The sequence below is a fragment of the Podarcis tiliguerta genome (genome assembly GCF_965153285.1).
Source record: "Podarcis tiliguerta genome assembly, chromosome: 3".
Lineage (NCBI taxonomy): Eukaryota > Metazoa > Chordata > Lepidosauria > Squamata > Lacertidae > Podarcis > Podarcis tiliguerta.
The window spans coordinates 7523929-7545679 of NC_139536.1; the positions used below are offsets into that span (position 1 = coordinate 7523929).

General features: G+C 42.5%; 2 long non-coding RNA genes across 2 annotated transcripts; both read right to left on the minus strand.

The window, feature by feature from the left end:
- Positions 1-7473: 7473 nt before the first annotated feature.
- Positions 7474-10063, minus strand: LOC310674004. The gene is made up of 2 exons (XR_014509300.1): positions 10003-10063; positions 7474-9359 (listed from the first exon to the last, which is right to left on the minus strand). It is a non-coding gene; the product is annotated as an uncharacterized lncRNA (long non-coding RNA).
- A 6531-nt stretch (positions 10064-16594) lies between these two features.
- LOC310674009 lies at positions 16595-19800 on the minus strand. The gene is made up of 2 exons (XR_014509305.1): positions 19706-19800; positions 16595-18484 (listed from the first exon to the last, which is right to left on the minus strand). It is a non-coding gene; the product is annotated as an uncharacterized lncRNA (long non-coding RNA).
- Positions 19801-21751: the final 1951 nt, after the last annotated feature.

Consider the following 21751-nt stretch of genomic DNA (forward strand, 5'->3'; position numbering starts at 1 on the left):
ATTTATCTACTTGCACTGACATGCTTTCAAAAGACTAGGTTGGCAGGAGCTGGGACAGAGCAACGGGAGTTCACCCTGTTTGGGGATTCGAACCACCAGCCTTATGATCGGCAAGCCCACAGTGCCACTTACTTCCCTGTGATAAAGATACAAGGCTACAGTTACTAGGCAGCCACAGACATAAATTTTGCTTTGTGTTTTAGCAACGGGTGCGGGTTCTGTGTGTCTGTGTCTGTATGTGTGTCTCTCTCTGTGGGGGGGGGGGGGGAGAAAGAAAGAGGTCAGGTACAAAGGACTCTTCCCTCCCCATCCCACTGAGTTCATATTCTGTTGCAATAGAGCGATCAGGTTTGGGACTGGCTTCTAAGAGGGTGGCTGTTGTGGTTCCGGAGAGTGGGAAATTCGAGGAGAAGGGAAGCTCTCATTTTGCTCTTCATTTCATCGTGGGGGGAAAAAAATCTTGTGAAAATATATCAGCATTTTTCTGTTTGTGATCCTGCTAATATACAGCACCCACCCTGCCGGAATATCTCCATGGCCTGGTCTAAATACTGAAGAGAATGTTGGCTTTTTCATGTTTTTGCATGGCATAGTTCTTACGCTAGCAAAGTTTTGACAGAGAGCACATCTCCTGCAAATAAAAGTTGTATACTTCCTTGTACTTTCAGTGATTGTATAAAAATCTTTTACTTTTTTGTACTTTAACTATTGTTTAAGTGTAGTATTGTGCAGCCAACTGTTTACTGGTAACAGTCCACCACAGGCTAGGCGCTCCCAATTTAATTAACCTTTTAATCAGAGTAATTGGTTGTTTCTTTATTAAAAATTGATAAAATCCTGACCTGTACTGGTATTTATAACCTCTGTTCTTCACATTTTAGACGGTATGTGAACTTTAAAAGAGCAATGGGCTTGTTAACAACAAGAAAACATGATGTTTCTAGATTCTTAATGCTTTTGCTCTTGGCAATGTCAATAAAAATCAACTCATTCTGAATTTTTTTAATGGCTTCCATTATCTTTCACATGTTGTTGTTGTTGTTGTTTAGTCATTTGGCCGTGTCCGACTCTTCGTGACCCCCCGGACCAGAGCACGCCAGGCACTCCTGTCTTCCACTGCCTCCTGCAGTTTGGTCAAACTCATGCTGGTAGCTTTGAAAACACTGTCCAACCATCTCGTCCTCTTTCATCCCCTTCTCCTTGTGCCCTCAATCTTTCCCAACATCAAGTTCTTTTCCAGGGAGTCTTCTCTTCTCATGAGGTGGCCAAAGTATTGGAGCCTCAGCTTCACAATCTGTCCTTCCAGTGAGCACTCAAGAGCTATTACTGAAGAATTAGATGTTGGCTTCATCTATTGCTAAGGCTTTGCAATCATGACACCTTACTCAAGACAGTCCTCCTCAGCCTAGTGCAATGCAGGTATTTTGGATGGCAGCTCCCATCATTCTTGACTCTTGGCAATACTGGTTGGAGTTAATGGAAGCTGGAGTCCACAAACACCTGGAAGCCCCCAAATTAGGATGGATGAACATGCAAGATTCTTTTTTTCTGGTCATAAGAACCAAGCAGAGGGCCTTCTCGGCAGTGGTGCCCACCCTATGGAATGCCCTCCCATCAGTTGTCAAGGAAATGAACAACTATCTGACTTTTAGAAGACATCTAAAGGCAGTCCTGTATTGGGAAGTTTTTGATGTTTTATTATGTTTTACTTTGTTTTGGAAGTTGTCCAGAATGTCTGAGTAAACCTATCAGCCAGATGAGTGGGGTATAAATAATAAATTCTCCTCCTCCTCCTCCTCCTCCTCCTCCTCCTATTTTTGTCTACATTTCCCTGTAATCTATGAATTTTTGGAACACATTATTTGGTTTAATGGAAGCATCAAATGTCCCAAATAAGCAATCTAACACTATTATCCTATGAAAATCTGGAGGCTAGAGACAGATAAAAATGTATTTAATGTATTTTTGACCTTCTGTTGGAAGCTGCCCAGAGTGGCTGGGGAAACTCAGCCAGATAGGTGGAGTAGAAATAAATTAATAATAATAATAATAATAATAATAATAATAATAATAATAGTTACTTCAGATTCCCACAAGAGATTCTCTCCATAACGAGCAAGACGTAGTCAGGGAATGTGAGAATCCTCAATATTGCTTCACCTTGGGAACAGTGAGTTTGTGTATATGATCACCTCAGGAAGCAGAACGAGTTAGGCACCTGTGGCGACATGACTGTGTTACGACACAGAATTACACAGCAGATCCTAAGTTCACAGAAAGAAATGGTGAGAAAACTATATATAAAAAGGGGGGGGGGGTTCAGGTTCAGTCCCCAGTGTCTCTCCAGGTAGGAAAACCTGGACAGTAGACAATACCAAAATAGACAGAAGAAAGCTCTGTTTTGGGATATGTATAAGGAAGAGCCATATGTTCATATGTTGCCTCATTTCCAGGCCCTGTCTAAGAAAATAAGGAACTATAGGAGAACATATAGTTTCAAGGTTACAGAGTCATAGAATCACAGATTTATAGAGCCCAAACGAGCCACAAGAGTCATCTAGTCCAGCCCTTTGCAATATAGGAATCTCTCACCCAACATGGGGCTCAAACCCACGGCCCCAAGATTAAAGGGTTACATCCAAGGACTAAGTGTCTGTTGACCCAGCTGGTTTTGCTCTGTCGGCCCCTTCCTCCTGACACCGTAGGCATTTGAGCCATTAGGGTAGCTGATTTTATGTTGAATTGTCTTTCTCTTATGTCCATTAAAAACCATGCATTTCATCATCCAGACTCTTGAAGTCTTGTCTGCATGTTTTGAAGAAGGTAGTTTGTGGGCGAGATCTTTCTGATCACATCTATGCGTGGGGTGTGTGTGTAAAGAAGTCAAATTGATGCAAAAATGCAGAGGACCAGACTGAAGACTGGAAAAACAAGGAACCGATATAGACAGATTTGCCTGACCCTCAGCAGATGGCAACTGCAGTCTCAAACATTTTGAAGGTATCATGAAAAATCTCTAATAATAAAATAATAATAATAATAATAAGAAGAAGAAGAAGAAGAAGAAGCTATTTTTAAGACTTCTGACATGGGTTGCCATGTGCCTTGATTTTCCTGGATATTCCAGTGATTTTCAGCCAGACAATGCTTCTGGCTGCTGTATTCTGGCCATGTCCAGGGAATTCTGAACGTATGGCAACCCTATAGCTGCTACAGAGAATGCCAGGTATCTTAGAAGTAAAAAGCTAAGAGCAGTTTATATGGGAACTGAATAAATTTGGACATATTTGCCTGACCCTCAGCAGATAGCAGCTGTAGTCTCAAACATTTTGAAGGTATCATGCAAAATCTCAAATAATAACAATAATAAAATGACGAGGTATGGTAAAAGTAAACAACCAAGAGCTGTTTATATGGGAACTAAAGAAATTCGGACAGATCTAGGAGGGGTCTTTGAATTTATTTATTGTATATAATTCATATACTGCTTGATTGTAGAAAACCTCAAAGCAGCCAACTGTCGTGCGACTCTATTACCTGAAGGTAGAGAAGCAAAACATATTCTCAGCTCCTTGTTACTGAAAACAGAGGGAGCAAGAACAATGACATAAATGTATTTACTGTTCTCAATGTCATGCGACATAAATGGGCGACATGATGCCTGACTTCATGGGCTAGGCATGAGAAGCAGGTTCAAAATCCTAACTCAGCCATGTGGTTAACTGGGTAATATTTGAGCTACATTTACTCAAAAGCAGATGGTGGCAGCAGTCATGAAAAGATGCCTGCTTCTTGGGAGAAAAGCAATGACAAACCTAGACAGCATCTTAAAAAGCAGAGACATCACATTGCCGAGAAATGTCTGTATAGTTAAAGCTGTGGTTTTCCCAGTAGTGATGTATGGAAGTGAGAGCTGGACCATAAAGAAGGCTGATTGCAGAAGAATTGATGCTTTTGAATTATGGTCTGGAGGAGACTCTTGAGAGTCCCATGGACTGCAAGAAGTTCAAACCTATCTATTCTGAAGGAAATCAGCCCTGAGTGCTCACTGGAAGGACAGATTGTGAAGCTGAGGCTCCAATACTTTGGTGACCTCATGAGAAGAGAAGACTCCCTGGAAAAGACCCTGATGTTGGGTAAGACTGAGGGCACAAAGAGAAGGGGACGACAGAGGATGAGATGGTTGGTCAGTGTTCTTGAAGCTACAAACATGAGTTTGACCAAACTGCGGGAGGCAATGGAAGACAGGAGTGCCTGGCATGCTCTGGTCCATGGGGTCACAAAGAGTCAGACATAACTAAACGACTAAACAACAACAACAACAACAACAACAGTCCAACACCCTGTGGCCAAGTTGAATTATGTGCTTCAGAACTTGATTTAAGGCCCTGCCCATAGATGGCAATCTGTAAACATCCCATGAGGAAGTCACTACTAATAGACCATAACATTCAGGATAAGGTCTGAGAGATAAGGTGTTCTTTTCAATGTCTGCATATATATGTGTTTGTGTGTGTGTTTGTGTATTCAAGCATGTTGTTCCTGATCAGTTGAAGGGATTTTGGGAGGAAGCCCATTTACTAGATTTTTACCCATTTGGAATAAAACCCATTTGGCCTAAAGAGTTTCAGAAGGAGGCTGCAAGGGCTGGTGCTCTGTGGCCCAAAGGTGAAGCACACCTGTACACATGGTCTGAGGTGCCACTAGCCACTAAAGAGCCTCCATCTTCCCAGCATTCAAGTACAGTTTATTCACTCTCATGTAGCCCTCTGTTGCATTCAGACACAAGTTCAGAGCCTTCACAGCTCCTCCTGGTTCAAGTGCTGTGGAGAATTAGAGCTGTGTATCATCAGCTTACTGGTAAGGGCAGCTAATGCTGTGGGAGATGGAATCAGAATTCAGAATGACCATATCAGATTTTAGAACAAAAAAACCCAAGCTAAAAAAATGAATTTCACTAGGGACCAATGTAAGGTTCTGCACTTAGGCAGGAAGAACCAGGTGCACAAATATAAGATGGGGGACATCTGGCTTGCTAGATGTCTGGTCAAACTGTTTGGTCAAACTGGCTTGCTAGAAGTCTGGTCAAACTGTTTGGTCAAACTCATGTTAGTGGCTTTGAGAACACTGTCCAACCTTCTCCTTGTGCCCCCAATCTTTCCCAACATCAGAGTCTTTTCCAGGGAGCCTCAGCTTCAGGATCTGTCCTTCCAGTGAGCACTCAGGGCTGATTTCCTTAAGAATGGATAGGTTTGATCTTCTTGCAGTCCATGGGACTCTCAAGAGTCTCCTCCAGCACCATAATTCAAAAGCATCAATTCTTCGGCGATCAGCCTTCTTTGTGGGCCAGCTCCCACTTCCATACATCACTGAGAAGGATGTTGTTGACAAGCTCGAACATGTTCAGAGTGGGCAACCAAAATGATCAAGGGTATGGAAGGAGTTGGGTATGTTTGAATGAGTTGGGTACGTTTAGCCTAGAAAAGAGGAGATTGGGAAGAGATATGATAGCCATCTTCAAAAATCTTAAGGGCTGTCACATGGAAGAGGGAACAAGCTTGTTTTCTCCTGCTCTGGAGGGTAGAACTCGAACCAATGGCTTCAAGTTACAAGAAAGGAGATTCCGACTAAACATATGGAAAAAATTTCTGACAGTAAGAGCTGTTCAACAGTGAAACAATCTCCCTCAGGAGGTTGTGGACTCTCCTTCCTTGGAATTTTTAAAGCAATGGTTGGGTGCTTTAGTTGCGATTCCTGAATTGCAGGGGGTTGGACTAGATGACCCTATGATCCTTCTTAAATTGTGGTGCCCTGAACTAAAGGACTAAACAACACCAAGTGTGGTCTCACTAAGGCATAACAGAGCAGTATTACTCCTTCCCTGTGATCTGGACACTATACTTCTGCTGGTACAGCCTAGAATAGCATTATCTTGGCTTTTTGCTGCTGCATCACACTTTTGACTCATGTTTAGCTTGTGGTCCACCAAGACCCCTAGATCCTTTTCACATGTACTGCTAGTAAGCCAGGTGTCCCCCATTGTTGATAATAGTAATTAGCTTTTGGGGGGTTTTTGTGTGGAAAGGAAAAGAAGTGAACTTGAAACGTTTGGGTGTAAAATTGCTCCGTTGAAAATAGAACACTCAGATGTCCTATTAGAATGAATGTTTTGAATGATTTCTTTTATGAAAATGACAGGTGTAAAACCAGAAGTCCTGTTTACCTTTCTTTCTTTCTTTCTTTCTTTCTTTCTTTCTTTCTTTCTTTCTTTCTTTCCATTGCTGGCCTCTGTTTTGGATTAACATGAAGGTGGTAAAGGGATGGAAGGAAAGCCCCTGGGTGCATTTTCTTTTCTCTCTTTCTTAGTTTTGGTTTTTAATTAGATTAGTTCATTTTATTGTATTGTATTACAAAAAAGTTTTAATAAAAGCTTTTTCAAGTAAATAAATTAAGTAGTCCTGCCCTTACAGTGTCCATTTTATTGCTATTTCTGTTTTTTTACAAATCAGAATAATGGACAAAAGGATCCATTTACCGTTGTGTGTTCCTTATGGACTACACTTTGGAGGCCCTTACAAAAACCTACATTTTATTCAGCGCTTTCCACTTTCCCTCCTCTGCCCTTTCTTTTTGGTCAGGCATAAAATTTCGTTTTTCAAACTGCACTTTTGGAAGGTGGGTTGGAGAAGACGTTTTTGAACTAACTACAGGCAAGAAGCTGGAATCTTGTAGATATACTTAGCTTTAACTTTTATATCCCATACTTTCTCCCAGAAAGCACCTATTAATGCCAATTCATAGTCATCTTTATTATGTGAGTACCATCTGCTTGTAACATTCTGCCCAGTGACAAAACAGGCATTCTTTTGTCCTAGAAATTCTTGCTGGTTCTAAATGTTAGAGGGAATTCTGCCATATGCAATCAGCAGACTTTCCACTTATTAATGCCTGCTCTTCCTTATGAAACCTGTAGTTTCTTGTTTCTAACTTTCTGCTTTTTCATCTTGCTTGTAAGTGATTAACAGTAATTAACAGGGAGAAAGGTTGTTTTCTGCTGCTCCAGAGAGAGCGGACACCGAGCAGTGGATCCAAACTACAAGAAAGAAGATTCCACCTAAACATTAGGAAGAACTTCCTGACAGTAAGAGCTGTTCGACAGTGGAATTTGCTGCCAAGGAGTGTGGTGGAGTCTCCTTCTTTGGAGGTCTTTAAGCAGAGGCTTGACAACCATATGTCAGGAGTGCTCTGATGGTGTTTCCTGCTTGGCAGGGGGTTGGACTCGATGGCCCTTGTGGTCTCTTCCAACTCTATGATTCTATGATTCTAACATGATCCATGCATCTGGGTGATTAATTGTTTGAGAATGTGTACTGTTAAACCTTAAAGCAATTACCAAAAGAAGGAAGGAAGGAAGGAAGGAAGGAAGGAAGGAAGGAAGGAAGGAAGAGAGAAATAGTAGAACAAGAAATCACATTGATTTTAAAGAAATTTATGTCAATGTTTGTTTTTATTATCAATAACATTCAATTCCTGTCCTCACAATAATATCCTAGGAGACCTTATAACAATCTTATCATACAAGCCTATACATGTGACACTCTTCATCCAAATTTACCTTATTTTTCTCTCTCTCTTATTCGTTTACCTACAAAGGTTATTCATAATCATCATAAATCTTGAGACATGGTTCTGTGGAGAAGCAATTGTTTATAATCTTCATGTTGTGCATTGATAATTTCCTATTTTTTATAAGTTTTTCTCTGATTTTTGAAACTAGGCAGTATATATACCAGTATTTCAAGAGTGATTTGAATCACAAAATGGATCAGTCCTTTTCTCTTGAGACTGTAAAAAGGAAGGAAATAGTTATTTGCTGGTTGTTTCTCTGAATTTAAAAATCAGCATGGGCAGGCCATAGGACCTACCATAATAAATGAATGACTGCTGTTTCGGCTCTTGGCTAAATATCACTTGTTCCAGGTAGAACAATATGCTGTGCTTTCTTGTTTTCGAAACTGCTGGTTTTAACATTTTGAAAACTTCTTTTTAATTTCTCTTTTTTTTTGGTACACAATGGATGTTTTATGTAACCTGCTTGGGGGTTCTGATGACTTAATGGGGCATATAATAAATAAACATGCAGTTGCCACTTGTAGCTCAAGTATAACAATATTTCTATATTTTGTTTGGTTCTGAAGCTAACTTAAAGTTAGTCAAGTGCTTCCATTAGGAAAAGTGGTTTTGCCAGTTTTCTCTGCGAGCCTCTATTTTTCTTTCTTTCCAATGACTGAAGTTTGCATTCAAAGCACTTTAAGCACCTGCTGCTTTCTCTTCAGTTGAGCAAGTATTCTAGGCATCTTCGAGGTTTTCTCCACAAATTATCCACTTTTAGGTGTGCTTTAGGGCTGCAGAGACTTTAAATGGGTTCTAACTGATGATCTGATTGATTGTTATACCTGTACTCCTTTCCACCTCTCAATCTTGGCCCACGGGGGAGATTAGGATGTGGTCAGCTGTGGGCTGCAGTGCGGCTTCTCAAACATTTTTTTCCTGGTAAACTCAAGGTCATTTTTTCTCTCCAAATGGTTGTCCTCTTCTAAATGCCAGTTGATGCAGATGATTTACTGTTATCTATGATGTGTTTATGGACCGAATTGCACTTGCAGCTGTATCCATAAACATCAGGTACCTTCTAAGTATGGTGTGCCTGAGAATTGTAGGTGTCCAACCAGTATGCATTGCTAGCTTATGAACAAGATCATCGTCAATGGCGTAAGGTATAGGTTGCATGCAATCAGGATTCTTCAGCTGTGACTTCAAGGTATTGGCCAGAAACTCTGTTGCTGGCCACAAGTACTGAGTTACCTCCGGTTTCATGGGAAATAAGGTTTCCTGCAGGTATTCCAAAAATATCCTAAATGAAAAAAGTCCTTCTGCAATGAGTTCCAGGCATCCTTCCTTCTCAAATGTAGAGGGGGAGCATTTACTTTCACTATGGATCTCTGGGATAAGCAAATGTTCCTGAGGCAGATGACTCCAATCGGTATCACATGTGCCATGCAGATTACACAGCGTTTTAGACAACTTGGCAGTCTTTGTTACTAGCCACATAGCCAAAGGCAAGGCTTCAGGAGTGGCACCTAATTCTTCCTCAAAAGGCATGCTAGCAGTCTGAGCCTCAGCCATGATGAAAAGCATGGCAGCAGTGGCAGTGCAAAGGAGAACATTCATCATCTTCTCTTCCGGCTTTACTCTTCCCTTTATCTCTCGCTTGTAGCTTTGTGTCTAACGGTGCTGGCTGAGTGGATGTAGCAATTCCTTATGAGGCAAGGATTTCAGTATTCACCCTACGAGGGCACCTGACAAAAATAGCATGGATAAAAATACAACAGTGAATGAAGAGCAGAACAGAAATGACAACTAAAAGCAGGAGAATAAATAAGGTGTTTTTCTGTCTGTGGAGGGCATATGCAGCCATCATGGCCCTTGTTGGAGCTACTACAGTGGTAGCTCGGGTTAAGAACTTAATTCGTTCTGGAGGTCCATTCTTAACCTGAAACTGTTCTTAACCTGAGGTACCACTCCAGCTAATGGGGTCTCCCGCTGCTGCTGCACAATTTCTGTTCTCATCCCGAAGCAAAGTTCTTAACCCAAGGTACTATTTCTGGGTTAGCAGAGTCTGTAACCTGAAGCGTCTGTAACCTGAAGCATCTGTAACCTGAGGTACCCCTGTATTAGATAAAATAAAGCAACTGCCTCATGTAGCATATTTGAGAGGAGCACTCTTTTGCTTGTCTCGGGCAGTACGATGCCTTGGGCCACCTCTAATCATTTATTGACTTATTCACCATGAGTAAGTCTAATCTTTTTCTAAATCCATTCCTGTCCATTGCTATCACTAAATCTTTTGTGACAAATTCTCCTGCGCACCTGGGACTTGGGATTCCATTTCCCACTTCAAGGGAAAGGATATTCGCTTCCAACCTGAGATAGCATACTCACAATCCCAAAAAGAAAGGAAAAGATGTCTGTGATGGTCACAAAAGGTGTTTTCAGCTTTATCAAATAATATTCTGGAAGCTGTTGTTGGGTTTCCTTTTTATAGGCTACTTCGTGCATTCAATTGTAGTATTTCATCCTACACACACCCCTCCATTTTTCTGTTAACTGAATCCAACTTTAATAATTTCAGGAACATTCCACTCCTGTGCGTTGTTCCTTACCTTGTTGTTCCTTGACACACCTCACTTCTTTGATAGCCTCTATCTCCCACCAATGTACCAGATCACAGAAACCATCCTCTTTCAACTTTATTTAAATTATCAGCTCTCATTAATTGGGTTCGGTTTAAATTCTACCCTCACACCCACAACCAGCTTTCTATCTATATTTGGAACAGACTGATGTCCCCCATCCACCCACCCAAGGTGGTGCAGCTTTCAAAAACAGAAGGCGCCTGCTGGTAGCAGGCAATCCCAGCCACAGAGGGCACTATGACTTCTAACGACAAAGACATATCCAAGAGTACCTGCAAGCTACACACTTCAGAAGCAGTGCAACCTTATCCCAAACAGAGAACTTGCCTATCTCCTGAATAAGGGAGTCACCCAAATAGCCTCCATCTTCCCAGTATTCAAGTAAAGTTTACTCACTCTCATGTAGTCCTCTGTTGCATTCAGACACAAATTCAGAGCCTTCACAGTTCCTCCTGGTTCAGGTGTTGTGGAGAATTAGAGTTGTGTGTCATCAGTTTACTGGTAAGGGCAGCTAATGCTGTGGGAGATGGAATCAGAATTCAGAACGACCGTTATCAGATTGGGGAAGTAAAAAATCCAAGCTAAAAAAATGAATTTCACTAGAGATCAATGTAAGGTTCTGCACTTAGGCAGGAAGAACCAGGTGCACAAATATAAGATGGGGGACATCTGGCTTGCTAGCAGTAGATGTGAAAAGGATCTCGGGGTCTTGGTGGACCACAAGCTTAGCATGACTCAACATCAGAAAAGGCCAATGCTATTCTAGGCTACATCAATACAATACAATTTGTTGTTGTTTAGTCCTTTAGTCGTGTCCAATTCTTCGTGACCCCATGGACCAGAGCACGCCAAGCACTCCTGTCTTCCACTGTCTCCCGCAGTTTGGTCAAACTCATGTTAGTGGCTTCGAGAATACTGTCCAACCATCTTGTCCTCTGTCACCCCCTTCTCCTTGTGCCCCCAATCTTTCCCAACATCAGAGTCTTTTCCAGGGAGTCTTCTCTTCTCATGAGGTGGCCAAAGTATTGGAGCCTCAGCTTCAGGATCTGTCCTTCCAGTGAGCACTCAGGGCTGATTTCCTTAAGAATGGATAGTTTTGATCTTCTTGCAGTCCATGGGACTCTCCCCACACCATAATTGAAAAGCATCAATTCTTTTGGCAATCAGCCTTCTTTATGGTGCAGCTCTCACTTCCATACATTACTCCTGAGAAGGATGTTGACAAGCTCGACCACTTGCGCAGCTCCACATTTCAAATGGAAATTCCCTGAGCAATAGAACCTTAAGCTGGTATGCAGGAAGCTGGCCCGGCAGCAGCTTTGTTGGGACTTTTTAGGGTTTCTGGCCAGCGTTGGCCCTGTAAATTTACACATCATGATGGCAACACCAGGCAGGGCATTTTGCCCAAGTGGGGGCTGGGGGCTAGCAAGCAATAACTCAATACCTCTCGCCCATATTTGCATTAAAATATCTTCCTTGATGGGACGCATGTGGTGCTGTGGGTAAAAGCCTCAGTGCCTAGGGCTTGCTGATCGAAAGGTCGGCGGTTCAAATCCCTGCGGCGGGGTGCGCTCCCGTTGTTCGGTCCCAGCGCCTGCCAACCTAGCAGTTCGAAAGCACTCCCGGGTGCAAGTAGATAAATAGGGACTGCTTACTAGCGGGAAGGTAAACGGCGTTTCTGTGTGCGGCTCTGGCTCGCCAGAGCAGCGATGTCATGCTGGCCACGTGACCCGGAAGTGTCTCCGGACAGCGCTGGCCCCCGGCCTCTTAAGTGAGATGGGCGCACAACCCTAGAGTCTGTCAAGACTGGCCCGTACGGGCAGGGGTACCTTTACCTTTACTTTATCTTCCTTGAAAGCCTGGCTAAAAGGTTATCTAGATGGGTCAGTGGTTTTGTGCTTGTGGGAAGGGTTTTCCCAAGGTTTGGGATCTGGCTTTTCAGCCAGTGGCTCAGAATACAGCAACTCAAAGCCAGTCAGAGAGCTACCTGTGGTAGCAAGTAAGAAGGTTAAGAAGCAGCTTTCATTGGGACGTATGGTGGGATCCCCTTGATTCTCCTGCTATTCCTATTTTCATTTATCCCCTTTGGGGATCGTCCCTAAGAAAGCCCCATATTATCCCCCATATAATTTATCGCATTCAAAGGCACCTCAGTGAATGACTCTCTGGAATTGTTCTGTGAAATATGCATCTTTGGATCAGGCAGTTGAGCTTACCAACATATTGTAAGAGGGCCTTGCTGACATTATGCGATATTGAATTGGCTGTTAGGCTGCTGCTGGTTCATCCTCAAGATTATAAGTAGTTGGGCTTTAATTGGATGGTCCTTACATTTATAAGGCGATCCCAATGGGTTGCGCTATAGGCTGTGCAGCATTCGAGTCCTTTAGCGTCTTTCTGGATTGAACATTGCGAGTCAAGACTCATTTAAATGGGGGTACCATTATTTGGATTATCTTACTGGCTGGTTCATGTGACACCAGCCTCTGCTAAGGCTTACTGTACGTCCCTTTTATTTTCTGAGGAGCTGGGTGTTCCCAGTGGATAGGACAGTGGCTCCTACTGCCCCTTTTAACGTATTTGGGGGCTAGCTGGATACCGTTGCTCATACCTCTGCTTGCCTGTGGAAAAGCTGGTTGCCGTGAAGGACGTTATTCTTGTAATACTTCCTCTGATAGCAAATGTTGCTTTGTCAGATTCTATCATTGCTAGGTCAGTTAAAAAAAATAAAAAATAAAAATTGGCATGCAGGGTGGTTTTTCCAGGCTGCCCCTTCCATTCCTGCTTGGCCAGGTGGTCTCATGGCCCGGCGTCCCGTCATCATCCTGTACAGTGGCCTTGAGCCTGGCAGGGCAAGGCAATCACATGTGACCTAACTTTTCTTGAGTTTTCCCCATTGTGGTGTCAGCGCACATCTGGACTGAGAAGTACAGGGACCGTCGGGTCTGTCTTGGTCTGATAACCAGGCAGTGTGAGGGTCCTGGCAAAATGGTCCTCATGCTTTGGCAGAGTCTCTGCCCCCCCCCTTTATGTGCTTTCCAGCTGCACTGCTTAAGGTTTAATATTGTGTTTCTGCTCACTTTATTATGGGATCATCTAATGTTTTCGCTGTCACTCTATCCTGTTTTCAGTTGTAGAGCTTCAGATCCTGGGCTCTGGACGCCCAGCTATTGCCGGATTTTCTGGAGCTCCTGTGGCACTTTGGCAACAATTGATAATTAAGAGGAGTAGTAGCTTACATTTCCCCTTCTGCTTTCAGGTCTTATGAAAAGGCCTGGACTGAGTTCTTAGCGTTTAGCTGGCAGTCCTCGGCCATTCAGAGGAACTTGCCTCCATCCTCTGAGCAGGACCTGCAGTAATTCGCCCACCTGCTGCAGATCAGATGCACTGTTAAAACTATCAGAATTCAGTCCGCTGCAATGTCTGCTAGAGTAAAGCTTTAATTTTTCAGAGACCCTTCTAAAAGTGTGTCATGCGCAGGGTCTCGGAAGGTTGGAATAGGCTCCAGCCTTCACAGGACTGCAGGCAGGAAGCGGTCAATCTTGACCTATGCAGTATCTGCAACAAGTTAATACTTGTCTCCTGGTACTAGATCTAGACGAGAGTTCTTTCAGTATTCCATTGTAATTTTGGTGTACTGAGGGTTGGGGAAATTGTGTTGGAGCCAGCACGGGGCTGAAAGTTTGGAGGCTTACTGCCTCTGGATTTTTCCTTATTTGCTTTGGAGCTTGTCATAAGTGTCTGGAGCTCTAAGTCAGACCTAGTGAGCAGGGTTGCCATCATCAGGCTTCCAGTCACAGGTAAGGTGGGCCTTGCCCTGCTATTGGATACCAGAAATATTTGGCTTTTCATTCCCCTGGGGGCTGGCTCGAACCTAGAAGTTGCTGGTTCTCGTGGGTTGCTCCTTCGGGATATATGCGTTTCCCTTTTGGAGTTGAGACTTGTAGTGCGCAACTCCAAAACTGACCAGCTGGGTCGGGGGGAGGTTGTCTGCCTCCCAGTGACTGGGGAGGTGGGCCCGTGCCCGGTCAAGGATGTAAGGAAGTACTTGGCCTTGAGACCTCCTGGGGACAGCCCCCTACTCATGCAATAAAATGGTCACCCTTTGGCGCGACACCAGTTCACATAAGTCATACATAAGGCCATCTCTGCTTGTGGGATCTCGGCCTCTGGTTTCGCCCCTCATTCCTTTCGCATAGGTGCAGCGACTATGGCGGCCCATTGGGGCTTCTCAGCTGCCAGGATCAAGGATTTGGGGGAGATGGAAATCGGATGCTTTCAAGGGTTATGTGTGAAACAAAATGCTGAGTTTGGTACTAATGCTTGTTTGTTTCAACCCTTGTAGATCCCACGCTGGTCCGCATCTGGATAGTGGGACACAGCATCGTTCATTGGGCTGGCAGCAGAGCGAGGCAGTCTGTAAGGGGAGCGTGTCTCGGCCTCCCGCAGCACGTGCAAGTGTCATGGTTTTCCAGACGCGGAATGTCATGGGGAGAGTTTATGCCGCTGATTGGTCGCCGGCTGCTCTCGGACCTCCCCACCCTATGGCCATAGTGGTGCAGCTGGGAAAAAATGATGTGGCAACTATTGATTGCCTTGCTTTGCGCACCTCAATCCAAAAGGGATTTGGAGGCATTGGCAGCCTTATTCCCTTCAGTGAGAATAATTTGGTCTCACCTGTTGCAGAGGCAAACCTGGCGCGGTGTTTCCCGCCCGGAGGCCGCTGAAAGGGCCAGGAAGCGCATTAACTCTGCTGTTTGTGTGAAGGTATTGGAGCTGGGTGGTTTGGTGATTTCGCACCCAGACATTAATTTTAAGGCTGAGGCCCTTTACCGGGCAGATGGAGTGCACCTCTCTGATTTGGGGAATGATGTTTGGCTGGATGCGGTGGCTACTAAATTGGGTTCATGGTTGGGTTTGTGAGTGGTTGGCGGCGAGCGTTAGAGCTCGTGTGGCGGTTAGGCATTGGTTATAATATGCTGGTGGTGGAGGGGTCAGGATAGGCTGTGCCTGCCCCTCCTATTGCGCTGAAGGGAATTCCGTTAAAGGAATCCTGGGGCTTGCCACGATTTCGTCCAATCCCTGTCATGGGACCAGGGCCACCCAATCCCTGTCATGGGAATCCCTGTCATGGAACTAGGGCCGGCAAGCTTTCGGGGAGCTGCTGGGGTGAGCGGCGTGGGTCCGACGCTTAGCTCAAATGACCCCCAAGTTTGACTTTCCCTTCTACTGGCTACCGATTGGGCCTCGGGATGTCAGTTCAGTCCCAGGTGGGGGGACAGATAGTCATAACCAATGTCTAAACAACCACTCACTGATTTTGTATTTTAATAAAGTTGTGGCCAAAATAGTGCCCAAAAAACCAAAACTAAAATTACGTGTTATGTGCGAAGTTATTTGAGGGGTGGCCTGGGGACCTACACACGCAACATTCTGCCCAGTGACAAAACAGGCATTCTTTTGTCCTAGAAATTCTTGCTGGTTCTAAATGTTAGAGGGAATTCTGCCATATGCAATCAGCAGACTTTCCACTTATTAATGCCTGCTCTTCCTTATGAAACCTTTAGTTTCTTGTTTCTAACATCCTGCTTTTTCATCTTGCTTGTAAGAGATTAACGTGATCCATGGCATTACATTTATGTCCCAGATACCTCGATATCTGTCTACCTTATCGGTTGCGTCGCATAGATTCGCTTTTGTTAGAGCCAGATTTAATGTGTTCCCCTCAAACGTGCTGAGCAATAGATTTTCTAACGGTAAAACCTCGGTTTTATGCGCATGTGACAACAAATCAATAGAATCCCTTTATCATATCTTGTTTAATTGTCCTTTATATTTTGTTCCCCGATCAAGGATTCTGAGTTCAATCATTTTGGAAACTGTTGCTAAACCACCCGAATTACATCTTGCCTATCTACTCCAGGACATTGACTCTTATAGAACATTACAGGTTGCCAGATTCCTGAATTCAGTTCTTTCATAGAAAAGACTTCATGGAATGCTACATGACTATTAAAAATCTAGTAAACTTTATCCACCATCCTTATACTCAAGGCCACAATATGGTATATCTAGAGATGGTACGTAACGTGAAGGAGATCCTGCGTTGAAATATTTTAGTTGATATTTTAGAATGTAAAATGCTATTTTATTGATTGATTGGTTTTACCTTGTGGGCTTATAGCCGAATAAAGTATCTGATCTGATCTGATCTGATCTGATCCATGCATCTGGGTGATTAATTGTTTCAGAATGTGTACAGTTAAACCTTAAAGCAATTACCAAAGGAAAGAAGGAAGGAAGGAAGGAGGGGAGAATTAGTAGAACAATAAATCACATTGATTTTAAAGAAATTTATGTCAATGTTTGTTTTTATTATCAATCAATAACATTCGATTCCTGCCCTTCACAATAATATCCTAGGAGACATTATAACAATCTTATCATATAAGCCTATACCTGTGACACTCTTCATCCAAATTAACCTTATTTTTTCTCTCCCTCTTATTCTTTTACCAACAAAAGTTATTCATAATCACTATAAATCTTGAGACATGGTTCTGTGGAGAAGCAATTGTTAATATCTTCATGTTGTGCATTGATAATTTCCTATTTTTTATTAGTTTTTCTCTGATTTTTGAAACTAGGCAGTATATATACCAGTATTTCAAGAGTGATTTGAATCACAAAATGGATCAGTCCTTTTCTCTTGAGACTGTAAAAAGGAAGGAAATAGTTATTTGCTGGTTGTTTCACTGAATTTAGAAATCAGCATGGGCAGGCCATAGGACCTACCATTATAAATGAATGACTGCTGTTTCGTCTCTTGGCTAAATATCACTTGTTCCAGGTAGAACAATATGCTGTGTTTTCTTGTTTTCGAAACTTCTGGTTTTAACATTTTGAAAACTTCTTTTTAATTTCTCTTTTTATTGGTACACAATGGATGTTTTATGTAACCTGCTTGGTGGTTCTGATGACTTAATGGGACATAGAATAAATAAACATGCAGTTGCCACTTGTAGCTCAAGTATAACAATATTTCTATATTTTGTTTGGTTCTGAAGCTAACTTAAAGTTAGTCAAGTGCTTCCATTAGGAAAAGTGGTTTTGCCAGTTTTCTCTGCGAGCCTCTATTTTTCTTTCTTTCCAATGACTGAAGTTTGCATTCAAAGCACTTTAAACACCTGCTGCTTTCTCTTCAGTTGAGCAAGTATTCTAGGCATCTTCAAGGTTTTCTCCACAAATTATCCACTTTTAGGTGTGTTTTAGGGCTGCAGAGACTTTAAATGGGTTCTAACTGATGATCTGATTGATTGTTATACCTGTACTCCTTTCCACCTCTCAATCTTGGCCCACTGGGGAGATTAGGATGTGGTCAGCTGTGGGCTGCAGTGCGGCTTCTCAAACATTTTTTTCCTGGTAAACTCAAGGTCATTCTTTTTGTCCAAATGGTTGTCCTCTTCTAAATGCCAGTTGATGCACATGATTTACTGTTATCTATGATGTGTTTATGGACTGAATTGCACTTGCAACTGTATCCATAAACTTCAGGTACCTTCTAAGTATGATGTGCCTGAGAATTGCAGGTGACCAACCAGTATACATTGCCATCTTATGAGCAAGATTGTCGTCAATGGTGTCAGGTATAGGTTTCATGCCATCAGGATTCTGCAGCTGTGACTTCAAGTTATTGGCCAGAAACTTTGTTGCTGGCCACAAGTACCGAGTTAGCTCTGGTTTCTTGGGAAATAAAGTTTCCTGCAGGTATTCCAAAAATATCCTATATGAAAAAAGTCCCTCTGCAAGGAGTTGCAGGCATCCTTCCTTTTCAAATGTAGAGGGCGAGCATTTACTTTCGCTAGGGATCTCTGGGATAAGCAGATGTTCCTGAGGCAGATGACTCCAATCGGTATCACATGTGCCTCGCAGTTTACACAGCGTTTTATACAACTTGGTAGTCGTTTTTATTATCCAGGTAGCCAAAGGCAAGGCTTCAGGAGTGGCACCTAATTCTTCCTCAAAAGGCATGCTAGCAGTCTGAGCCTCAGCCATGATGAAAAGCATGGCAGCAGTGGCAGTGCAAAGGAGAACATTCATTGTCTTCTCTTCCGGCTTTACTCTTCCCTTTATCTCTCGCTTGTAGCTTTGTGTCTAACGCTGCTGGCTGAGTGGATGTAGCAATTCCTTATGAGGCAAGGATTTCAGTATTCACCCTACGAGGGCACCTGACAAAAATAGCATGGATAAAAATACAACAGTGAATGTAGAGCAGAACAGAAATGACAACTAAAAGCAGGAGAATAAATAAGGTGTTTTTCTGTCTCTGGAGGGCATATGCAGCCATCATGGCCCTTGTTGGAGCTACTACAGTGGTACCTCGGGTTAAGAACTTAATTCGTTCTGGAGGTCCATTCTTAACCTGAAACTGTTCTTAACCTGAGGTACCACTCCAGCTAATGGGGCCTCCCGCTGCTGCTGCGTGATTTCTGTTCTCATCCTGAAGCAAAATTCTTAACCCGAAGTACTATTTCTGGGTTAGCAGAGTCTGTAACCTGAAGCGTATGTAACCTGAAGCATCTGTAACCCGAGGTACCACTGTATTAGATAAAATAAAGCAACTGCCTCATGTAGCATATTTGAGACGGGCACTGTTTAGCTTGTCTCGGTCAGTACGATGCCTTGGGCCACCTCTAATCATTTATTGACTTATTCACCATGAGTAAGTCTAATCTTTTTCTCAATCCATCCCTGACCATTGCTATCACTAAATCTTTTATGACAAATTCTCCTCTGCACCTGGGACTTGGGGCTCGTAGTTGCCTCAAAGCCAAAGTTACATCCAAAGAATCTACTGAGCCTAGTGAAATTGAACTCATATTGTTACACAGATAATAGCCTCCACAAACTTATACAAGGTGCTAAGCCATAACTTTTGAAACAGCAAGTCTCCTTTTGCCTGGAAACAGATTGCTAGCCGGTGAAGCTGTTCTAGCAATGAGGTGTCGTGCTCCCCATAACCAGCCCCTGTCAACAGTCTGGCTGCAGGTCTTTGAACCAGTTGAAGGTCCTGAGCACCTTCCTAAGGCATTCCCACATACAACACATTACAATAATCCAAACGGGATGTAGCAAAGGCATGTGTCACTTTGGGCAACTCATTCACCTCAAGGAACAGGCAGAATTGGTGCACAACCTTAACTGCAAATCCACTCCTATCCACTGCAGAAACCTAGACAGCCATGTTCAGGGCTGCAGTCAGGAGCATGCCCAGACCGTGAACCTGTGTCTTCAGGAGAAGTATTATTCCCTCCTGCATAGGCTTAATCCCCTTTCCCTGTTCTGTATCCTGACTGAACAAAAGCACTTCTGAAAGGAGCATTCTGCTGATTCTATTTCCCGCTTCAAGGGAAAGGATATTTGCTTCCAACCTGCGATAGCATACTCACAATCTCAAAAAGAAAGGAAAAGATGTCTCTGATGGTCACAACAGGTGTTTTCAGCTTCATCAAATAAGATTCTGGAAGCTTCTCCTGGGTTTCCTTTTTATAGGCTACTTCGTGCATTTAATTGTACTATTTCGTCCTACACACACCCCTCCATTTTTCTGTTAACTGAATCCAACTTTAATAATTTCAGGAACATTCCACTCCTGTGGGTTGTTCCTTGCCTTGTTGTTCCTTGACACACCTCACTTCTTTGATAGCCTCTATCTCCCACCAATGTACCAGATCATAGAAACCATCGTCTTTCAACTTTATTTAAATTATAAGCTCTCTTTAATTAGGTTTGGTTTAAACCCAATTTCCTCTTGTTAGGAAAGCATTTTCAAAAAAAAATATTTTTATTACTTTTGAACAAGCATACAACAAATTGCAGTTTTCCCCTGTCCCCCTTAACAACTCCAGCTAGGTCCAGTTGTATTAGTAATTATAAAATAAAACATGAATTCAATAGCTGCCATTCTAAAAAGTGCCATTCCATGGGTTCACGTGTGTCTTGGGTGGTTTATAAGCATGTTCCTTCTTTGTTGGAGATGAAATGAAATTGAACCATGTTTTATAAAAGCTTTATAGATTCTTACATTGACAACCTTTTCATCAATTTTAAGTCCCAAGAATAAACATAGCAATCTGGATATTAGTTCGCATAACAATGCAAGTTATAAGATGCAAAATTAAGTCTCTGACCCTAATAATAGATATTATTTGAGTATTTCATCCTCAAATACTGAAATTAGTGCCATTTTTGGATCTAAAGTAGTCAACTAAGATGTAATGTGTTCTATCTCCTGAAATATCTGCAATGAGAAAGGATCAATCAGTGGGCATTCCTACTACATGTGTATAAATGTTCCATCATTCTCACAGTTTCTCCAACATTGTGGAGAGGTCATTTTGTCCATTTTACTTACCAATGTGTTGTGCATTTTCTATAGCACAGATAGAGTGTTCCCTTTTGAAAAATGGGGAAAGGTGGACCAATAGGGCTTAAATACATTTACAAAGGAGGCACTCCTTTCTCATACACTAGCAGAAATAGCTCAAAAGTGATTTATTTATTTATTTTGCCACATTATTTACAATAAAGTATCATCCATCTCTTGTCCCAAGTCTCTTTCCTGTCTTGTTTTCCACTTGGATAATTTTGCCATTGAAAGATTAGCAACACTTTATCAATTAAATAAATTAAGACTTTGCCACTGGGTCTGACATATACAGTATAAAACATTTTCAAAGAAAACAATTTTCAAACATGGTTAATGACTTTGTCCCTTTTCTGCAGAATTCCATGCTATGGAAATGACTTGATGGATTAACATGCAGTTGTAGACGTTTTGAACCATTTGTTGTATAGCTATTCCAGCTATTCTTTTGTAAATGTATTTAAGCCCTATTGGGCCACCTTTTCCCATTTTTCAAAAGGGAACACTCTATCTGTGCTATAGAAAATAGGATGACACAATAATGGTGTTACAGGAGAAGGGTTATCTGTCTCGCAAATTGTTTGTTGTTATTGTTAATCTCCCAACAGGACCTCTCTTACTGAATTCTACCGATTTGGATTTGACCAAGCTATTTTTGGTGATCCCTGAATTAACACCGGCATCCTATGGAAGTGGATTGCTGCATGCTTCCACATGATGTTAAATACAGCCACACTGCCTCTTATGTACTACCAACCTTACTGTGTACTTGTGAAACATGGACCACTTATAAACACCATCTCCAACTCCTCGAAAGATTCCATCAACGGTGTCTCCGAAAAATTTTACACATCACTTGGGAAGACAGACGAACTAATGCTACTGTACTGGAAGAAGCAAAGATCACCAATGTTGAAGCAATGATTCTTCAACATCAACTTCGTTGGAGCAGTCATCTTGTTCGCATGCCTGATTATCGTCTTCCAAAGCAACTACTCTATTCCAGACTTAAAAATGGGAAGTGTAATGCTGGTGGTCAACAAAAGATGTTTAAAGACCATCTCAAGGC